Below are 22,602 nucleotides of genomic sequence, written 5' to 3'. Positions count from 1 at the left end.
AAGGACAGCGGGTTTTTCTGGGTTGTTGCTGCTTTCTTTCTACTTGGGAATTGGTTTGCCTTTAGATAGTAACACAGCAAGGGGAGCGCCCCAAATTGACGAGGCTCTGCCAAATACCAGAGGCTCTTCTTTAGAAAAGGGAGGCCCCTCCTTTGGACGTGAGGCGCCCCTACCAAAGCGCCTGCTTACAGAAACGGAAACCACTAAGCTGCGCTGAAGTGAGTCAAGTGATGAAACCAAGACTGCATGAAAAGGAAGCTCACCCAACAGCTCAGGAACCTAACTGGTGACAGGAGCTGCTGAACTCTACCCGAGGAAACCACAGGAGCTGACACTTGGCTGCTGTCATGAAGTGGTCCTCGGAGGCATTGAACCCCCTCACTTTGCAGGAAGCTCACCTCTTCATTTTGGCTAACTGAAGAGTACAGTAAAAAGTGTAGAGAGAAAATTTAGATCTGGTTCCCAGAGGATCCTGACCTGTGTGTTCTGATTACAAGGTGACTACTGCCACCAGATCAGTGAGGGACTCCTGAAATGTAGATGGACAAGGAGGCAGACTCGTGCGGAGAACTAGTCCCCAGGATTGCGAAGAGAATCCGCGTGGCTGGTGTTCGTGGTCTGGTCGGCGCCCTTCTGCCCCCTCCGCTTCACGAGGTTCCAGTTCTCACCTGGAGCACTCAGGTAGGGTTTGGGCGGGGCAAAAGGCTGGCGCGCAGGCGCGGGGCCTCGCCCTTGCCGACGTCGTAGACTGAAGCTCACCTGGGAGACTCTAAGAGGAAGCGGAGCCTCGGTTCGGCCTCTCCTGGCAACGCGGGAGGCCCAGCGGGAAGGCAGGAGGCAACAGAGGAGGAGCTCGACTGAAAGCAACTGTAGCGACAGCAACTGGAGCCGCTGCCGCCGCCACCTGCACCTGGCGCCCGGCCCACGTCCAGCGCCTGCTCGGCCGCCGCTTCCTGCCTTCCTGCCCTGCCCACCTGCCAGGTAAACTGGCGAGTCGGGAGCGGGGGATCGGTAACTCCCAGGACAGACTCAGAGGGGGTGTTGAGAGAGCCGCGGAGGTTCAGGTGTGGGGAGAGGACGAGGGTTTTGGTGGCCGGTTGGAGACGGTCTCGAGAGCAGTTCCAGTTACCCTTCTGAGAAAGAGGTAGAAGGGGCGCCGGGAGTCGGGGGTCGCTCTGGCGCCCCTCTTGCCCTCGGTGCCCCTTCTCGGTCCCTGCAGGAAGGCGCCAGAAGAGCCGGACCGGGCCGAAGCCCTGGTGGCCCGGGACTCGTCTTTGGGAGGGTCGCAGACGTGGGGGCTGAAGGCAGTGGGCCAGGCGCGAGGCGGCAGCGTTTGTGTCCACTCCAGCTAACAGGTTGCCGGTCGCCTCCCACCCATGTGCGTGCGGGGGAGGGCTAAACCAGGCGACTTGCCCAGCCGGACCCCAGACAGTCCGGGCTGGAAGCCGCGGCCGCCCCAGCCATTTAATGGTTTCCGAGCGGTTTGGAAAACACTCTGTGGTTGGGACGACGACGACATCCCTTTCTCTGCCGATTTCGTCTCTCCTCTACACTTTTCCGGGTGCGCTCTGTAAACCAATGCTGCGCCCACTTTCCGGTTTGATGGGGAAGAGTTATTTTCTTCCGTGGCGTAAAAAAATCCCAACTGCCACGCACCAACCGCACACCATCTCGTTGAAGGACCTGTTGACTTAAAACCAATATCGAACACATGGTTAAAACCAATATCATACTCATTGTTAAAACCAATATCATCGACCCATAGCGACCCTGTAGATTTCCAAGGCTGTGGATTTTTATGAAGCTGACGGCCCCCATCTTTCTCCCACTCAGTTACTGGTGGCAAAGGAGCGCTTTAGCCACCGCGCCACCAGATCCCTCAACCTTGTTGATTTAAGGACGTGGACATCGTGGCTGCGGTTTGCCTGTGGCATATGACTCAAAGGTTCAAAAAAACTTTGTTTCAGGATCCTGCCACGTCTGAACCTGGGTGTGCCAGGCCCAAATAATCTCTCCCTACCTAATTAGAGCTTAAGATTTGAGGGTGAAACTGGTATTTACCTTCGTCTTTTATTTCCTTCTCTAAATTCTCAAAGAACTATCTCTGTTTTTAGAACCACATCAAATTACCAATGTTTCTAATCTTTAGAAAACGTTGCTAAACTAATAACACTTATACAAGTTGCACTACATAATGAAGATAGTCATTTAAGTTTAAATAAATTCTGTTTAAAAATCAGAAATTTCCTGCATCTTAATTTGAGAATTTCTGGTTATAGGAAAATCTGTGGCTTATTTTAATGTATAAATTTTTCTTCGTGGCTAAAATACAAGAGATTAAAGCCATACCCTGTAATTAGATTTCTTTACATTTAACATTTTCATATCTGAAGTCTGCTTTGTATATAAAATTAGACTTTTGTGTCTACCATCTTTCTTTTTATATTGCCATAACCAATACTTTTACATAAATTTTCTAATAGTAATTATATTGCTTAGATTTATTTAGTTCAATCTTTGCTAATTAAAAAAAAAAAAAGTGCATTTAACTAAAGTGCCCTTGGCAACACATACAGTTAAAAAGATGCAATTAAAAACCCAACCACAGCATAATAGGACGTAATTGTTAATTTTATTTTCAACTAGTGCTTTTCTGTTTTTTTCAAGAGTCTTGCTTGCCCTCTTAACTTGTCACCATACAGAGAAATCAATGTGCTAAATACTATTTAAAAATTCGACGTAGGTGTTGCTCCCTGAATCTGGAATATTAATTTAATCTCCATTGGTTATCGGGCAAGAAATTATGAGACTATTTTATTGTTATATCTAGAGAGAAATACAATGAGGGTGCCTTGGTTGATGTATCTGTAAAATAAGCGAAAAAATACTTCGCTTTTCTATGTCTTTTCTCGTAAGTTTTAAAACAATCAGGAATCACACTATACCTAGAGCATTCTGAGCCCCCCATTTTTCAGAGATCCAGTCACCCTATGTAGATTCTGCTATGTTGAAGCCAAGACAGATTTTTAACTTCCTTGGCCCAGGAATTTAGTGTTAGAGATGCCATTATTATTCCAGTGAATAACTTGACTTAAGTTATCTTACTTTTCACATCTACATTTTCTTTTATCACAAGATATTTATCATTCTCTCTTTTTTTATGGTTTTTAAGATCTTTGCAGTTGCAGAATAGTCAGCTGTTCTTAGTTCAGCTCTGATTTACCTCACTATTCCTACTAAATGCAGATGATTCTGGACTCCCTTTTATCGAATCCCTTCTGGGTTGAAGACCTTATAGTAGATTGAAGGTTTTCTTAACCCTTTCTTGGTATTTCAAGCCACAATCAGTTTTTTAAGTCAATATGCGCAACATAATTGAGTCTTGTGATCTTCTATTGTGTTGGCTTAAATGTAGATTTTAAGTAGTAGCATGCCAGGGACATCCATCTATTTGCAATACCCTAGATGTTTGGTTGGCAAGCAAGCACTCTCCCTCAATACTAGTATTTTTCCAAACCCTTTTTTTTTGACTGCACTCTTCAGTAAGAAATGCATTCTGTTAAGTATACTCAAGTATATGTATGCACTCCTGGTGTGGCTTTGTGGGGTAAGCACTAGACTGCAGACCACAAAGTCAGCAGTTCAAACCCACTAGCTGCTCCTCGGAAACCACAGTACTTAACAACAACAACAGCAAGTATGCGTATGAACTCCTGGTATGGCTCTGAAGGATCAGCACTGAAATGGAAACTGCATGATCCGCAGTTCAAACCCACCAGCTGCTCCTTCAAAACCCTCTACTTTGAGTTGGAACTGACTTGATGGAGGCACAATACAACAACAGTGTATCTATAAGGAGCCTTGATGGCATAGTGGATTAGGAGCTGGACTGTTAACTTTAAAGTCGGTAGTTTAAATCTACCAGTCGCTCCCCAGGAGAAAGATGAGGCTTTCTGCTCCTGTAAAGATATTTACAGCTTCGGAAATCTTGTATGGGTTGTGATGAGTCGGACCTGACTCAGTGGCACAAACCCTATCACTACCAACCACAGTAAGCCTGTGCACTGACACATTTATGTCAGACCTGCCTGTGTAGTAAGGAGATTTAATGAAATAAGCAAAATACCCCATTAAGTGACCAGAGGGGATAGAGCCTTAGCAGTCTGATTGGATTATTAAAGCTTCCATCACTTTTAAATTGCTTTCATATTCCTGATAGGAGGTAGTTTCCTCTTAAAATAAATACTGGGTTGGAAACCACCAATGCCCACATCGTTTTTCTATAGATTCAGTTCTCTGGTCTATAAAGTATAAACATATATTTGGAATCACAGATCTTTTATGGATATAATAATCTGTTTGGGAGGGAAGTATTTTCAGTTGTCCTATTATGCACTTAGTTAGTGTCAGAAAAATGGGTCTGTGTCGGTAGTTTGAATACAAAGCATATGCTGTCGAGTTGGTTCTGACTCTTAGCAACCCACTATAGGGTTTCTAAGGAGCACTTGCTGAGTTTGAACCACCTACCTTGCAGTGCAAACCAGCCTTGTGGTCCAGTACCACACCAGAAACATCAATGACATTATTTAGTTCAAATCAGTGCCAGACAATGGCAAAAGAACAAAGTGCATTAACATGTGGCAGAGAAAAAACAGAGTAGGACTCTGAATTCTAGGACATTAGTATCTGTTGACAATTAGATGAAATCTTGAGTTCTATTCTGAGTTAGTTTCAGATTTTTGGTACTAAATAGTATGTAGTACTATCTGGTGTAGGAATCCTATTGTGGCACTGTGGGTTAATGTGGTGGACTGCAGAGTTGGTTTGAACTGAATAGTTGTTGGTTCAAGCTCACCAGCTGCTCCTTGGAAACCATATATAGGATTGCTGTTGGTTGGAACCCACTCCAAGGCACTTTATAACAACTTCCTGATACACATTTTCCCTATAATCATTTCCATTTCAAACTGTCCCAACTAGTTTCTCCATCTATCTCATTGCTTACTGGATATTTTAAATTTATCATAAACAACTGAAATGTCTAAACCTTTTGTCCATTAAAACAATGAAAAGCCACCCTGTTTCATTTTTGTATTCTTTAGATAATATGTCTTTAGATATTACTGTAGCTTTACCATTTCTTGGGTGCAATTCTAACATGAAAACAAAACAAAATACAGGCCTCTGCTGACAAAAAGTATTTTTTTGTCACCACATAAACCCACAGTGCCACAATAGGACTCCTATACCAGAGAGTACTACATTTGGTAATATGACTTGGACTCCTTTGGTGCAAAAGCCGAGTGAACTGCCAGGAAACTGTTTATCTCATTAAACCTCTTGTTTGGACTATTGATATATCTTGAAGCAGAAACAGTCCTGTTTGATTACAGGATACTGACCCAGACACTGTGGGAGAGGTGTATGTATGTGCTCTGTAATATGTTGTTGTTAAGTGTTGTTGAGTCGATTCCGACCCATAGCGACCCTATATAGGGTTTCCAAGGAGCAGCTGGTGAGCTTGAACCACAGACCTTCCAGTTCAAATGACTTTAAAGTCTGATGCATTAGCCCACAGTACCATACCAGGACTCTCTAATATAGGGTATAGTGGAGTCCTGGGGTGGCGCTGTGGGTTGCTGTACCAGACTGCAAAGCTGTCGGCACTGCAAAGTTGGTGGTTCAATCTTACCAGCTGCTCCTTGGAAACCCTATACAGGGTCACTATGGGTCGAAACTGACTCGAAGGTACTTCACAACAACAACAATATAATATAGGGTATATAAATCATTTCACCTTTCTAAAATTCAAAGTGTTCTACATTTTGAAATCTAGTAGGTCTTCCAGGGATAGTAGAGGAGGGATTGTCTCTGTGTTCATATGCCATAGCAGAAATTTAGAGCTTGTCATTTATTCTTTTCTTAGCTTTCATGACTATCAGATCACTGAATCCTCCTGAGGTTTTCCACCTGTCTTAAACTGGGTTCTCTAGAGGACGAAAACTAGTGGAATGTACACTATGTACATTGTTGCTGTTGGTGGTAGGTGATGTCCTTTCAGTTCCTATTCATAGCTGCCTTCTTTACAGTTTCCAAGGAGTAGCTGATGAGTTTGAACTGCTGACCTTGTAGTTTACAGTTCAGTGCTGATCCTATATATATGTATATATACATGTATATGTATACACACACACACACATATATATATTTGTTTAAATTTATTGAAAGGAAATGGCTTTTATACACTTAAGAAGGCTGGCATATCCCAAATCTCTGCGTTAAACATCAGACTGGAGGCTTCTATTGTCTCTTGTAATATTTTGTCTGATGAACTCAAAACCTGCAGGTTAGATAGCATGCTGCTAGTTCATGAGGCGCTTTCATGAAGAATTTTATAATTTTCAGAGGAGCCTGTAATGTGGATGCTAACGTTATTGATAAGTGCCGTCAAGTCTGTTAGACTCATAGCGACCCTGCATAGAGTTTCCCAGGAACAGCTTGTGGATTTGAACCACTGACTTTGCAGTTAGCAGTCCAGTGCATATCTATAAGTGCCTTAACTAGGAATCCAATATAGATAATAGTACCCCTTTCTACAGATGAGGAAACAAGTTTATGCATACTGACTTGTTTATTTTCACTTGTCATTGAGTAGAGTCCATTTATTTTAAATTCCAAATTATTTGCTATACTGAACTGTCTCATAATTTTATCATACAGTGATGGAGCCCATAAAAGAGATTTAAGGAGAGAGTTTGCACATGTGGTTTAGTATTTTAAAAAGTCTCTTCAGTAACAATGTAGAGCTAATGTGGCAGACTACTGAAGAAATGCAAGGGAAAAATGGTGAAGATTTGAGCTGGTAACAAAGAGTAAGAATATAGGGAGGAGATATTATGACTTGACGTTGTTATTGTTGTTAGATGCCATCGAGTTGGTACTGACTCATAGTGACCCTATGCACAGCAGAACGAAACACTGCCCATTCCTGGGCAAACCTCACTACTGTTGCCACGCTTCAGTTCATCGATGCTGCCACTTGGCCAATCCATCTTGTTGGGGGTCTTCCTCTTTTTCTCTGACACTCCACCCTACCAAACATGATATCCTTCTCCTGTGACTGGTCTTTTCCAAAATGGATCTATTGGTTCTTTTGGCAGCCCATGGCACTTTCAATATTCTCCTCTAACATCATAACTCAAAAGCATCAATTCTTCTATGGTCTTCCTTATTCACTGTCCAGCTTTTGCATGCATATAAGGTTATTGAAAATACCATGGCTTGGGTCAGGTGCACCTTAGTCCTCAAGCTGACATCTTTGCTCTTCAACACTTTAAAAAGGTCTTGTGCAGCAGATTTGCCTAATGCAATACGTTGTTTGATTTCTTGACTGCTGCTTCTGTGAGTGTTGATAGTTGATACAAGAAGAATGAAGTCCTTGACAACTTCAATCTTTTTTCCGTTGATAAGAATGTTGTTTATTGGTCCAGTGGTGAGGATTTTTGTTTTCTTTACATTGAGTTGTAATCCATACTAAACGAAGGCTATGCTCTTTGATCTTCATTAGCAAATGTTTTAAGTCCTCTAAACTTTCAGCAAGCAAGGTTGTATCATCTGCATATCGCAGGTTATTAATGAGTCTTCCTCCAATCCTGATGCCACATTTTTCTTGATAGAACCCAGCTTCTCGAATTATTTGCTTAGCATCAGGAAAGGAGCTCTGGTAGCGTAGTGGTTACAAATTGGGCTGCGAACCTTAAGGCCAGCAGTTCGAAACTACCAGCTGCTCTGTGGGAGAAAGATTAGGCGTTCTGCTCCTGCAAAGATTTATAGCCTTGGAAACCCTGTACAGGGTCGCTACGGGTCTGAACCGACTCGAAGGCACTTAACAACAACAATACAGGTTGAATAAGTATGGTGAAAGAATACAACCTTGTCACACACCTTTCTTAATTTGAAAACATTCAGTGTTCCCATGCTCTGTTCTAACAACTGCTTCTTGGTCCAGGTACAGATTCCTCATGAGTACAATTAAGTGTTCTAGAATACTCATACTTCGCAAAGTTGTCCAGAGCTTGTAATGATCCACACAATCGAAAGCCTTTGCATAGTCAATAAAGCACAGGTAAACGTCTTTCTGATAATCTCTGCTTTCAGCCAAGATTCATCGGACATCAGCAGTGGTATCTCTTGTTCCATGGCCTCTTCAGAATCTAGCTTGAACCTCTGGAAATTCTCTGTCAATATGTGCTTGAAGCTGTTTCTGTGTTACCTTTAGCAAAACTTTACTCATATGGGATATCAAAGAGATTGTCTTATGATTTCCGCATTCCATTGGGTCACCTCTCTTTGGAATGGGCACAAATATGAATCTCTTCCAATCAGTCAGCCAGATAGTCGTCTTCTGAATTTCTGCGCAGAGATGAGCGAGTGGCCCCTATGCCACCTCATTTTCTTGAAAGATTTCAATTTTTATTCCATCAATTGCTGGTGCCTTGTTCTTTGTTAATTCCTTCAGTGCACCTTGGACTTCCTTCCTAAGTATCATTGGCTCTTGATCATATGCTACCTCTTGAAACCATTTCCTTTTGGTACAGTGACTCTGTGTATTCCTTCCATCTTCTCTTGATGCTTTCTGCATCATTCAATAATTTGCCCAGAGAATCTCAATAATGAAAGTCAAGGCTTGAATTTTTCTTCAGTTCCCGCAGCTTGAGAAATGCTGAGTGTGTTCTCCCTTTTTGGTTTTCTGGCTCCAGATCTTTGCATATTTTGTTGTAATATTTGGATTTATTTTTTCGAGCTGATCTTTGAAATTTTCTCTTCAGCTTTGGACCTTCTCATTTCTTCCATTTGCTTTAGCATCTCTACGCTGCAGAGCAAGTTTCAGTGTCTCTTGTGACATCCATTTTGACATTTTCCTTCTTTCTTGTCTTCTTAATGACTTTTTGCTTTCTTCAAGTATGATGTTCTTGATGTCATCCCACAACTCTTCTGGTCTTCGGTCTTTAGTGTTTCACATATCAAACCTATTCTTCAGATGATCCCTAAATTCAGGTGGGATATATTCAATGCCATATTTTGGCTCTCATGGACTTGTTTTCATATACTTCAGCTTCAGTTTGAATTTGCATATGAGTTATTGATGGTCTGTTCCACAGTCTGCCCCAGTCTTGTTTTGACAGATGATAGGGAGCTTTTCCATCGTCTCTTTCTGCAGATGTAGTCAATTTGATTTCTATGTATTCCATCTGTTGAGGTCCATGTGTATAGTTGTCTCTTATGCTGTTTAAAGAAGGTATTTGAAATGAACAAATCATTGATTTTTTTCAGAATTCTATCATGTGTTCTCCATCATCATTTCTATCACCAAGGCCATATTTTCCAACTACTGATCCTTCTTCTTTGCTGCCAACCTTTGCATTCCAATCACCAGTAATGATAAATACATCTTGATTGCAAGTTTGATCAATTTCAGATTGAAGAAGTTGATAGAATTATTGTATTTCATCCTCACTGGCTTTAGTGGTTGGTGCGTAAATTTGAATGATAGTGGTATTAACTGGTCTTCCCTGTAGGCACATGGTTATTATCCTATCACAGACAGTGTTGTACCTCTTGACTGATCTGGATATTTTTTTTTTTTTTTTTTTTTACTATGAATGCAACACCATTCCTCTTCAATTCCTCAGAATAGAGTTGACCGTGATGACGCGAATGGAGCAAAGCCCATGGGAGAAAAGCCTGCGGGACCTTCATTTGCTGATGGGGCACAACTCAAAATGAAAAGAAACAGCTGTAAACATCCCTTGAAAATCGGAACATGGAATGTATGAAGTTTGAATCTGGGAAAATTGGAAGTTGTCATAAATGAATTGTAATGCGTAAACATCGATATCTTAGGCATTAGTGAGCTGAAATGGATTGGTATTGGCCATTTTGAATCTAATAACCACATGGTTTAGTATAACTTGATAACCGTTTGTAAATGGTGGAGTGAGGAAGAGAAAGGAATTTAGAATGGATTTAGGTTTCCTGACAGATTTTGCAAACAGGGAAGTTACCCTTAAAACTACACTTAAATAATTTCTCTCACATCTCTTTTTTTTTCCCCACGTTTTATTGTGAATTATATGATATTTTACATGGGAGAACTTTAGTTTTACATTCATTCCATTGTACATCATTTCGTTGCCATGGTTCCAATCCCCTCCATGCATCATCAATCGACCAAAGGGTATACCCTATAAACCTACCCCCTACACTCCCCCCCGATTCTTCAGCACACAGTCCCTCTCCCTCTCTGGTTCCAAAGTCCACAGCCACTTCATCACTCCACATCATCGTCTCTGCCTCCATCTCGGGCCTCACTGCTTCTCTGGGTAGGGTCATGCTCTCGGCTCTTCTCCATTGATGGTCCCAGAGACCTCCGCTCCTAGAATGGAGAGTTAATCACTCCCTTCCTTGCTACAAAATGTCTACCTTTACATTTCCAACATTCACAATCAGTCCTGATAACAATCATTCACTATTGTATCACAAGTGACCCTTCTGAGTTTCATTTCATCAACTCCGCCTAGACAGATTGGATAGTACTCATTGGAGATTCTTCCATCCTCCATGCCCCCTAGCTCTAAGTTCCCTCTTGAAAGTTTGTAAGCCAGTCACTTCTTGCCTTTGTAGTCTCTACCCCCCACCCCCCAAATTTGGGTATCCAATGTCCAAGTTGTCCATCTCTGTTTACTCTGTGTGTGGAGGGGGTGGAAATGTTTCTTGCTGTAAGTATTTGTTCCCTCTTTTGGGGTACTGCATCCATAGGTGTATCTCACATCTCTTATCAGGTTTGGAGTATTATGTTTAATTTGGTGAGAAATAGTAATTTTTCTAATGTAAAACCAGGCTGACACTTCATATGTTCCAGTTATCTTACATGATTGCATGTCTACTTGAAATTACAGAACTAAATTATTTCACTAATGAATTTTAAGGATTCTATTTCCCCCCGCCCTCTTGGGGTAGTTGATTCCCCACCTGTATCCTTGAATGAAGACTGGATGTATTTAACAATCATCATTTAGAAGAATGCAAATTCTAGGGATCTTCTTTTTTGAGTATAGCACTGGACTGCGAACCACAAGGTTGGTAGCTCAAATCCACCAGCTGCTCCTTGGAAACCACTCCATGGCACTTAACAACAACAACTACGTGAAAATTTGCTAATGAGTGAAGCTGTGTGTGTCTTAAATTATTCTTATAAACTTATGCTGTTGTCATGTCATCTAATCAGTGCCAATTTATAATGACCCGTTAGAGGGCTTCTGAGGAGCAGCTGGTGCATTTGAAGACCTTGTGGCCAACAGTCTATTGTTTATCCACACCAGGTAGAGTAAAGATACTGGAGTTAAAGTAGCCCAAGAAGAGGAGAGGCAGTGGGCAGGCTATCTTAAATAGATTTGCTTTTTGTGGGAAGCAACCACAAAAATTGAGAGTAGGAAAATTGTTTCCTTGTACTTAATTAGTGTATTTAATTTGATTTGCATTTTAGCTGTCTCATTCCTTTGAATTCCATATTATTTGTGAGACTTTCTGGTTCTGTTCTGAAGCCTTAGAAATGAAAAGCTACTTTGTGTTTGAGCTGACTTAAAACTTATGTTTATATAATAACATAATTAAACACAGTACTATTGGTGAGGGACTTAGGGGAGGTTTTACTTAAACTTTAAGAATAGAATTGAATTTGGTTAGTCAAAAAAAAAAAAAAAAGTCAAATGATCAGGTTCTATCAATTGAACCTACTCAATGAATGCTTTTCAAGTCTATTTGCTCGTCTCCATTCCCGCCTCTTCCATCATTTCATACTGGGCTTCTGCAGTAGCCCCCCTTGTTGTTGTTGTTGTTAGGTGCCATCGAGTCGATTCTGACGCATAACAACCCTGTATAGGGTTTCCTAGGAGCAGCTGGTGAGCTTGAACCGCCATATGTCTATCTAAATTCTTTCTGATTTTTTCCTAGTTGTTTCCTGGTACTACAGTTAGGGTGATCATTTCAGAACATTGGGTCATGTTTGAAAACAAACCAGTTGCCATCAGCCATCGAGTCAATTCTGACTTAGAGTTGACCCCACGTATGTCAGAGTGGACCTTGGCTCAATAGGGTTTTCATTGGCTGATTCTTTGGAATTGGGTTACTGACACTTCTCCAGGTGGACTGGAGCTGCCAGCCTTGCAGTTATTATTAGACTGTTAGTCTTTTGTACCACCCGAGGACTCCTTGGTTTGTTACCTGTTGCTCAGTCTTTTTATCACCTTTGTTGTTGTTGTTAATGACTCGAGTACTAATTACCACTTTATATAGGGGATCTGAGGAGCAGTTGGTGGCTTGGAGCTACTCACCTTGCATTTAACAGTCCAGTGCTTATCCTACAGCACCACACCAGGACTCCCCTATTACCTTTAGGATTCGGTAAGCTCCATAATGACTGGCATGATTCAACTCCTGCCAAGTGCATAGCCTCCCATCATTGTTCTCGCTCTCGGGCTACTAGCCTCTTTTCATTGCTATGAATTCCTGGTGTGACATTGTAGGATCAGCACTGGACTTGGAACCACAAGGTCAGCAGCTCAAACCCACCAGCTGTTCCTTGGAAACCTTACATAGGGGTCACTAGAAGTTGGAACTGACTCGACAATGCTTAACACCAACAGCAGCATGTTCTTCCTATATGCAGGCCTTTGCAAGTGTTATTTTCCCTGCCTGGAACACTCTTTCCTTTCCTTTTGGCCTATCTAGCTATAGTTCATTCTGCAGATTCCAGTTTGAGCTTCCATTTTTTTCAGCACTTATTATAATTGCAATTTTTCACAAGTCTTCCCACACACACCGCCTCCTGCCCCCCAGTTATGGAGGTTTAAGTTAATACTTGTTATCATAAATAAGGAGTCCTGATGTGGTGCGTGCTGTGGGTTAATGTACTAGACTGCAAGGTCGAGGTGAACCGCAAGGTCTGGTGGTTCAAGCTCACCAGCTGCTCCTTGGAAACCCTATCTAGGGTTGCTATGAGTCAGAACTGACTCCACGGCACTTAGCAACAAACAATCATAAATAAGTGGTAGCCTTATTTACTATTGACCTATTGAGCTTCCACGGCATTTAACAACAAAAATTGAGCTTCCATCCTGGTTATATAGAAATAAAATTAAATAGGACTATTTAAAGACTTGTCAGAACAATAATAAAAATCCAGGCAACATCGCCTTCCTTTTCCAACTCCTACATGATTGGCCTAAAGGCAACCTCACCTCTCGTAGATATTTTTTATAGTTACCTCTTAATTAAAATATGTTTATTCTGCAGATTTTTGATATATCAATTTTTGACATTGTGTAGTGACTTCCCATTATCGTAGATGAAGATTTATCTTTTTCACACAGACCCCTGCTCCCCATTCTTCGAATTTCCAATGTAATTCTTATATTTGCAATTGAGGATTTATTCAGTATTTATTATGATTATGCAAATATTGTTCATTACTGGGCAAACAAGTATATTATGATCTTACTTATAGAAGTTTTGGTTTATCCTGGAGTTAATAGCACATTAATTAATTAATTAATTTTTTTTCTTAGTTTTCCCATCTATCAGTTACTCTTCTCAGTTTGATTTCCACATAGTCAAATATGAGGGAGCTTCAAAAGTTTGGAAAATTCCATTGTCTTCAAACTATATTTTTCCGTGAACTTTTAGAAGCCCCCTCATATTTCAGTTTTATTTGCCCTTATCTGTCCCTTTGTTCTACTGTGGACTATTGCTCACCAGTCCTGCTACATGGCTGTTTGGGGGACTACCATTTGCTGGCAGCTCTAATGCATTCCCTAGTTCTTAGATAATGTGTCTTTTTCTTGTTTATTTCTAACACAATCTGGATGGACCAAATCCTTCAAAAGCTTCATGAGAAATGGTATATGGAATTAAGAAACACAACCTTTACATTTTCTTCCTGTTTTTTTTTTTTTTTTTTTTTTTTTTTAATGAATTCTGTGAAGAATTACAGACCAGATAATCAGTTAGACATTCAGCAAATCATTACCATCAGCTAACAGTATTTACCTCTGTTCACTTTAACTCTTGCATTCCTCTCTGTGTCTTCTACTACCATCATCTTTCCTCTGCCAACCTCCCTTTTTCTTTCTGTTTTAATTTTAGTACTCTGTTCACAGATTGAAGTTTTTTAAAAATAAGAAAGGGTATATGAAGAGTCTTCCTTTCACCTTTGTCCTTTGACAATAAGTTTTCCTCTCTGGAGGAAATCAGTACTATCATTTTCTTATCTAAAGCAATATGTAGGAATTTTTCTACTTTTAAATATGCAAATAAATCTTGTCACCCCCCACCCCACCCTCACTTGACACTATTTTGGAGATCATATCATCATATGTAGTAATTTCTTTGTTTTTTACTCAGCTTCAAAAAGTTTGTGGAACAATGCCGCTATCTTTTTTTTTTTTTTACTTTTTATTCTGAATTGAATAAAGGGTTACTAAAAAGATGAACAGTTTTATATTTAACAATCATACACTTTGTTTCATCTCAATGGTTGCAGCCCCCTCCATGTAACAACTGGTATCCCATGTCTTCCCTGTGGTTCCTAGTTCCATGTCACCCTCTTTCCCATCCCTTTTCAACTTGGTCCTTAGGTAAATGTTGAGTGGTTGATCATTCCAGACTGAGAATCCTTTACTAGTGTTGTTGCCCCCCTACATACCTGTATACAGCTGGACTGAACATTGGGCCATGAGCGTAAGTTCCATTTCAGACCAACGAATGCTCGAGGGCCATAGTCTTGGGTTCCTCCAATCTCTTTCTTACCAGTAAGCAGGATCTTTTTTTCAGAATTTTGAGTTTTGTTTCACATTTTCTTCCACTCTATCTGGAACCTTCTAATGTGATCTGTTTCAGGAGCAGTTGGTAGTAGTAGCCAGGCACCATCTAGTTCTCCTGGTTTCAGACTCATGCAGACTGATGTACATGGGTCCCAGTGGTCCATTGAACTAGTTGATTCCAAGTGTCTTCAGATTTTCATCACTCTTCTGCATATGGAGAGATCAATAGTTGTACCTTAGATGGCTGTTCATGAGCTTTTTGAAGATCCCAGGTGCTACTCACCAAAGTAGAATATAGAACATTGTCTTTGTGGACTACGTTATGCCAATTAACCATGGGGTTTCCTGTGACTATGGTCCCAAGCCCCCAGGCCTAGCAGTTCTTTGCCTTAGGATGTTTGATATTATCTAAGAAGTTTTCATCATTTGCCCCTTTACAACAACATTTTTAAGATATGCTCACCATCAAATGGCCAACCATTCAAGATCAAAGGGGCAACATTTATCTAAGGGCAAAGTTCAGAAGGTTTGGGAAGGAGGGTAGACTAGAAATAAGAAGAACCTTGTGGGAATAGGAGGAAGTGGATAACTGTTGTTACATTGAGGGGGTTGCAATCATTGAGATGAAGCATAAAATATGCAATGTGTTGAATATAAAACTGATGATCTGTTCATCTGCACTGAAAACCCTCACTCAATTCACAATGAAAAGTAAAAAAAAAAAAAGACTTCTCACAAATGTAAGTAATGTCTTGTTTCTCTCGTGGCATATTAAATTCGTTTTATTATAATAGTTCTATATACTGTATTTGAATTATATGTTAACTATCTCATCAATAAAGTGTGAGCTCTCAAGGGTCTGGGCTGTGTATTTTTCATTCCTGTATCCACAGAGTCTAGTGGAAAAGGTTCTTCTTATGTAATAAAGAGATGAAAGACTGAATGATTGAATGCTGCCCTGTAATCAAAGCATGTTTCCCTTCTGAAATTTTGTCAAGCATCAGGATTTATTGTGTATATTTATCTTTAGAGCTCTTCTTGTACACATGTTGTTGGCAGATGCCATCAAGTCAACTCTGACACATAGCAACCCTATGTACAACATCTGCTCCTGGGGAGAAAGACGAGGCTTTCTGTTTGCCTCAAGATTTACAGCCTCACAAACCCTATACTGACTGGGTCACTCTGAGCTGGACTTGACTCCGTGGCAATAAGTTTTTTGGGTTATTGCTCACTGGGCTTTTTTCTCTGCACAGAGGTAGAGATAATGTCATGTTTTCTTATTTATACTTGAGAATCCAGATCAAGAACACTCTATTAGCATGACTTTTCAACAAGTCTCTAGAATACATCAATACTTAGTAACTTCCCCAGCCATCTAAATTGATTCATTTGCTGTGTTCAGCTAACTACCTCCCAAATCTCTTTGCAAGACTCCACTCTCCTCCTACTCATCTCTTGCCTGGGTTACTTTTAATAACCTCCGAATAATCTCTAGCATTCTATTTGATTGCTGTACTGTGCTCCTTCCCCACCCCGCCAAAAAAAAAAAAAAAAAGCCACATTCAGAACAGCTTCAAGAGTAATCATTCTAAATTTCTATTCCGATTCAGTCATCACTCTGCTTGAAATCTATCAGTGAGTACTGCTCCCCTTTGTCTAAAGAATTAAGTACAAATCCCACAGAACTAAGTATCCTTCCCTTCACAGAGTAGAGTTTAGCACTGAGCATATATGCTACCTCTGCCTCTCTCTATGACTATTATCTATGCATTGCCTTGAGGAAACGTCCCTGCTCCAACTCATCTGTCTAAAGGAGAAGTACAGTTTAGGTATCATGGACTTTCAATATGTGAAAATTGGGCAGTGAGTAAGGAATTCTGATGGTAGAAGAATCAGTACATTTGAATGTGTTCGCAAAGAATGTTGAAAGTACTAGAGATTGCCAAAAGAGCAAATAAATCTGTGTTGAAATACAGCCAGAATGTTCCTTATCAGCAGGGATGGTGAGACTTGATCTTTTGTATTTTGGACATGTTGTCAAGAGGAACCAGTCTCTAGAGAAGGGTAAAGTTGAGGTTCATTGAAATACTTGGTAAAGTTGAGGTTCAGTTAAAAAGTGGAAGACCCTCATTGGGATGGATTGACACAGTGACAGCAACAATGGGCTCAAACATAACAATTGTGAAGCTGTTGCAGGCAGGATTGAGCAGTGTTTTATTCTGTTGTGCATAGAATCAGTAAGAGTTGAAACAACTTGGTCGCACCTAACAACAGTAACAACAACAATGGTAAGCAGGGGCATACAGATGGTACTTAAGGAACCAAATAGTAGCTACTCAAGAATCACTTGATCTATACAACCGCCCAAACTAAAGGTCTAGTGGCCAAAAATTTACTTTAGTAGCCATAGTGTATAGTTATAGTCTCTTACCCAGTTTCCACATCTAAGTCAATTGGTAGACTCAGAGCACCTGGACTGTATTGAAGACCAAGTCCCCTGGAGGAAGAGCCCAGCACCATCCCCTCATGATTGCTCTAAGCCTTCCATACAGAAACCAGTCACCGTTACTGGAAAGACTGTGCATTGGGGGGGGGCGGGGGGGGGAAGCACAAACTTTTCATATTAATTCCCATAAATCCCAAAATGGCATTATGTTTCACCAAAGTGGGGCCTTACAATGTTCATGTAATGGAGTCTTATCTTAAATCTGATTCACAGTTGACTCAGGTGGTCCATTGATCCATCCTATGATTAGATCTCTAGTTTTTTAATATATAATCGACCTACTAAATAACAGGCACTATAGGGTAAGCACTGGACTGCTAACCATAAAGTTGGTGGTTCAAACCCACCAACCTCTTCTAGGGCTGCTATGAGTTGGAACTGATTTGACGGCACTTAACTACAACTAGATAACAGTAGAATCCCTACATTGGTTCTCTATGTCATGGAGTGAGGATTATTATAAGAGTTAAGTGGAAAACCTTGGAACTTCCTCTCCTTTCTAAATTAGTAAATGAGATGCATTTCCTTTTCCTTGAGACAGTTGTTGAGATTGATGTCAATGTCATAGTCTTGAAATAAGATTAGTGATATCTGTCACATCCCCCTTACTTATCTTTTTAGTGTGTGCCGAATTTGGATGACTCCTAAAGAACACTTATGAGCTTCTTCAACTAAATCATGTAATTTGCTTATCCAGGTATCGTGTCTTTACTTATTAAATATACTTTTATTCTGGCATGTGGTATGAAGCTGTTGGCTTGGCAATAGCTTTTTCTTCATGCCTATTTACAAGAAGTTCCAGAAACAATTTGCTTTTGCTGATTAGGATCAACAGTACATTTAGTCTTGTCTTTTAGAGGCAAGTCAGTTCTAAAGATCTTGATAATCATTTTAACATTCTACACAACACACTAATCTATTACATTGACATTCTATTGATTGTTTTTGTTGAGTACAAGTAAATTAAATGTCTTAGTTAAGCAAATGAGAACAAACCCCACAAAGATTCAGTAGAGGTCATTTTAGTAATGTTTCTGGGCATTCAGTGGTCCTAGAGCACACCGAAGATTAAATCAGATTAACCCTTTCATTTCAGAATTATTTTTTGTTTGTAAAATTTTGTAGATAGATATTTTGCTAATAGAATTCATGCTGAATCATTGAGTTTTGAATTTTTATAAGGCATAATTTGTTGTTGTCATTGTTAAGTGTTGATAATATTACATGGACACGTATTTCCCTGCAGACTCTGGCAGTAAGACAGTTGGAATGAGGTATGGAAAAAATATTCACTTGAGTATTACCTAATCCCAGATACCGCACCTTTTCAATAAAACAAAGGAAACTAACAAGCCTTATTTCACTGTACAGAAACCCCAAAAGACAGAAGTTTATACAGTCACTCCTCCAGGATGCATCACCTCATACAACAACCTCTCAGCACAGCACTATGTCCCCAACTAATTTCTTTCTGTTTTACACAGTTATGCAAGTCCTCACCTTGATGCCAGCATATAGGGTAAAAACCTCTCATGAAACTCCAATGTGGAAAATGTAGGTGGCAGTTAAATGTACCACAGTTTACAAAAGTTTAATTGCACCTCACACTACCTACAACAAAAAAAGAGAGTATGTTCAGCCTTTTCTTTTTTCTTTTAGAGGATTATATATAACATTTGAATGTACTGCTGCAACCAAAATTGACCTCTACTACTGCCAGTTTTGAGTTCTGAACAAAGCATTAAAGTCTATGTAGCAAGTCTAGGATAGTGCAAACTCTCTTCTTGGTCAATTTGGCTTCAAGATCTAGCAAATCCAGTGATAACATCTAACTGTCTGTGGCAAAGATGGATACTGTATGGACCTCTGGCAAGCAAAATAAAAGCACAATGTAGATCTCTAGGATTAAAAGAAAAAAAAAAAATCTATGCCCTCTTCAGCAGGTTATTAGTCTCCCTTTGATAAATAGCTTTTGAGTTGCTCCAGGTCAAAACTGAATGGCCCATCAGATATGGAGTGAAACACCGAGTCTTGTTTGATCTACCTAGCCATAAAGTTGGCCATACACAGCAACAGTTTTTCATCAAGTGGAAATGGTATAAAAGAGACAGAGCTTGGGTATATATATGGGAAGTACAAGGAAGTTGGGTGAGTAGGTAGCCAGATTGCAGCCATCTTGGCTCTAGCTGCACTTGAAAGTATGTTGTGGTGGTGGTGGTGGTGGTTGTTAAGTGCTGCCAGTCAGTTCCAACTCATAGCGACCCTGTATAGGGTTTCCAAGGAGCAGCTGGTGGGTTTGAACCAATAACTTTACAATTAGCAGTCCAGGGTTTATTCAGCTCTGCCACACCAGGAGTCAGGATAGAACTCTCCTATTCAGTGTTCCCTGATGCACTCAGCAGCTACCCAGTTCAAGAGCTCAGCACCTCCCTGTGAACAGTCTTGTTGGATGCTCCAGAGGGCAGATTTCTGATAAATCCCATCAGCCAGTCAACTCATGACTTTTCTACCATTGGGGAACCAAAGTCTCCAAGTCTGGATTCAGTGCTACTATTGTGGCGCTGTGGGGTAAATGTGCTAGACTGCAAAGTCAGATTGGACTGCAGTGTTGGCAGTTCAATTTAACCATCCGGTCCTTGGAAACCCTATACAGAGTTGCTATGGGTCGTAACTGACTCAACGGCACTTAACAACAACAACATGGGGAGTGGTGGGGGTGCTTATCTCAGCCCTAGTTATCATGGTTCTCTCCTTTATATTTATGTCTCTGTTAGTCGTTAAAATTCTGTTTAACTTTTCCTTGCCAATTCTCTATTGATGCCAATCCCCTCCCAGTAATTTTTAAAATTAATCTTCCCTTGTTCAAATCACTGTCTTCTAATTCAAAAGCAATCAAGTATATTTTCCAAGTAAGTAGCTAGATGGACAGATCTTTTAAAATGCAGTGTTTCTGCCTAAGGGTAATAACAGATAAGTGACTACTGTGAGAAATCACTCAGATCTCTCCTCAAAATCCCTCTACTCATTAGAACGTATTAATATTCCATATGCAGAATTCATATATTTGTGAAATTCTTTCTTAGGTGCAGATATGTAGTAGCAGAGGATTTGGGTAGTTCAGCTCCATTTTTTATTGTTTGCTCTAAGCTGTAACAGGTCGCATTGGATGTCGGGCCTCCTGGACCTTCTCCTTATTAAAACCTATACCTCACAATCTATCTATTCTGTTCAAATTTTCACTCTTGGTTTTTTTCTCACAACTTGTAGATTTCTCACCACTTGTTCAGAAAACTGTACTGCATTATGACAATTGCATGCAGTTCTTTGTCAGGGGTGGTAATTTCCAGCCACCATGGGCAGCTCTAGTTTGCTTTATTCTGCTTTTTGAGGTGTGTCTGCTGTTGCTCCTCTGTTATAGATCTCAGTGCAGTTTGCTTTGCATCATTGTTTGTTTCATGTTGCAAGTCTTCAAGTCACTCTTTGCTCAGAGGGCTTGTTAGCAATGTTGTAAACACAAGCTTAAACATAATCAAAACTAACAAACCACTGCAGCAAGTCACCATAAAATTAGATTCCATCAGTAAATGTAGGCAGAAATCATTTCCTGCCACTCTATGCTCCCTAACTCATTCACCCATAGACGAGGGGCAATTAATGAAATTCCTGCCTAACCACTCAGAGGTTTATTATCAGGGCAAGGTTCTTAAAATTCACTTGAGAAGTCCAGATGAGAATGCCTGGCAAAGACTCAGTGGAGTATTAATTCACAATAGTTTGTTTCTTAATCTGCACTAGTATTTTGGGATGTAGTTGTGTGCTGTGGTTCCCCTTGACTCACTCTTTCCATGCCTTAGCTCAAGACACAAGGAAGTTTCATATGCCAATTAGGCTTTGTGCCAGTTAAATTCAACTGGAACCGAACTTTTATTGTTGTGGTTAAGTGACATTGAGTTGTTCAGACTCATAGCCACCCTGTATAGGGTTCCCAGAAAGCAACTGGTGGGTTTGAACCACTGCCCTTGTGGTTCAAACTAATCTTGCAGTACAGTGCTTATCCTACAGTGTCATATGAGGACTCCCAGATGCTTGTTAAGTGGTGTCAAGTTGGTTCCAACTCATAATGACCCTGTATAGGGCTTCCAAGGAGCAGCTGGTGGGTTTGAACTGCTGACCTTATGGTGTGAAATCCAGTGCTGATCCTATGGCATCACACCAGGAACCCTAAATCCCTAGAACTGTGAAAGTGCATAGTGTGGTACTGTAGAATCAGCACTGGATCGCAAGATTGGTTTGAAATGCAAGGCCAGAAGTTCAAATTCACCAGCCGTTCCTTGGATACCCTAAACAAGTTTACTATGAGTCACAACAGACTCAACAGCACCAAAACAGCAAAACAAAACATTGTTATGTAAAAATCCTGCGGGTACAATTGTATATTGCCAGGGATGCAACAAAAGGTTGGAGATCAGAATCCTCCAGCTACTCCACAGGATAAAAAACCATTCAATCTGTTCCTGTAAAAATTACAGGCTAGGAAACCCTGTGGAGACAGTTCTACTCAGTTCTGTGGGGTCAGTGAGTAGAACAGACTCAACACATATGACAACATTGTCATCATACAGGAACAGTAGTTGGAAAGAACAACTATTCATTTTATTTACATGTGTTTACTTAATTTTGCTTTCCACTCTCTTATAGAATCATCTTAGTTGGAATTTTTAAGTTAAACTGATTATCTAGCATTTTTGCAATTTTTACTTTTGTGCCTAGAAAAAAAGTAACAGTAAATGTAAAGATGAATTTTAGCCCAGAGAAATAGGCTTCTTGCAGAGTCTTAGCTGTGTATAGGACCTTAGGTGGAATCCTGAGCCTCATCCAGAACCTTCTGAGGTAGGACATTCCCACTAGAAAGGACAAGCAGACCAGCTTGGAACAGCCAGAGCATCAGAAGATATATCTTCAGAAAAAGATCATCAGGAAAATCCCCAAATAAAAATGTCAGCATGACTGACTACTACAAGAATAAGCAAGCTATTTGCCGGGGAGGCATCAAGGCAAGCAAGGAAGTCCCTTCAGTACAATCTCCCTTCAAAGGGAACACATGAGCAGGCATGTAAGCTTGCTGGTGACCACATTGGTCTGCTGGTGAGTGGAAGAGGGGGAAAGGCAGAAATGAAGAAATGGGCTGAGTTCAACCACATTCCATAGACTCCC

General features: G+C 40.5%; 1 protein-coding gene across 1 annotated transcript in view; it reads left to right on the top strand.

Moving 5' to 3' along the window:
• The first annotated feature begins 712 nt into the window (after nt 1–712).
• GALNT3 (UDP-N-acetyl-alpha-D-galactosamine:polypeptide N-acetylgalactosaminyltransferase 3 (GalNAc-T3)) overlaps nt 713–22,602 on the top strand; it is a 100,728-nt gene continuing 78,838 nt past the window's right edge. The window contains exon 1 of the mRNA XM_006867004.1: nt 713–981. The gene's annotated coding sequence lies outside the window, so the exon portion shown is untranslated. The remainder of the gene's footprint in view (nt 982–22,602) is intronic.

Source organism: Chrysochloris asiatica, unplaced genomic scaffold (genome assembly GCF_000296735.1).
Source record: "Chrysochloris asiatica unplaced genomic scaffold, ChrAsi1.0 scaffold00099, whole genome shotgun sequence".
Lineage (NCBI taxonomy): Eukaryota > Metazoa > Chordata > Mammalia > Afrosoricida > Chrysochloridae > Chrysochloris > Chrysochloris asiatica.
Note: the sequence above shows the minus strand (reverse complement) of the source record. Positions and strands in the feature narration are given on the sequence as shown.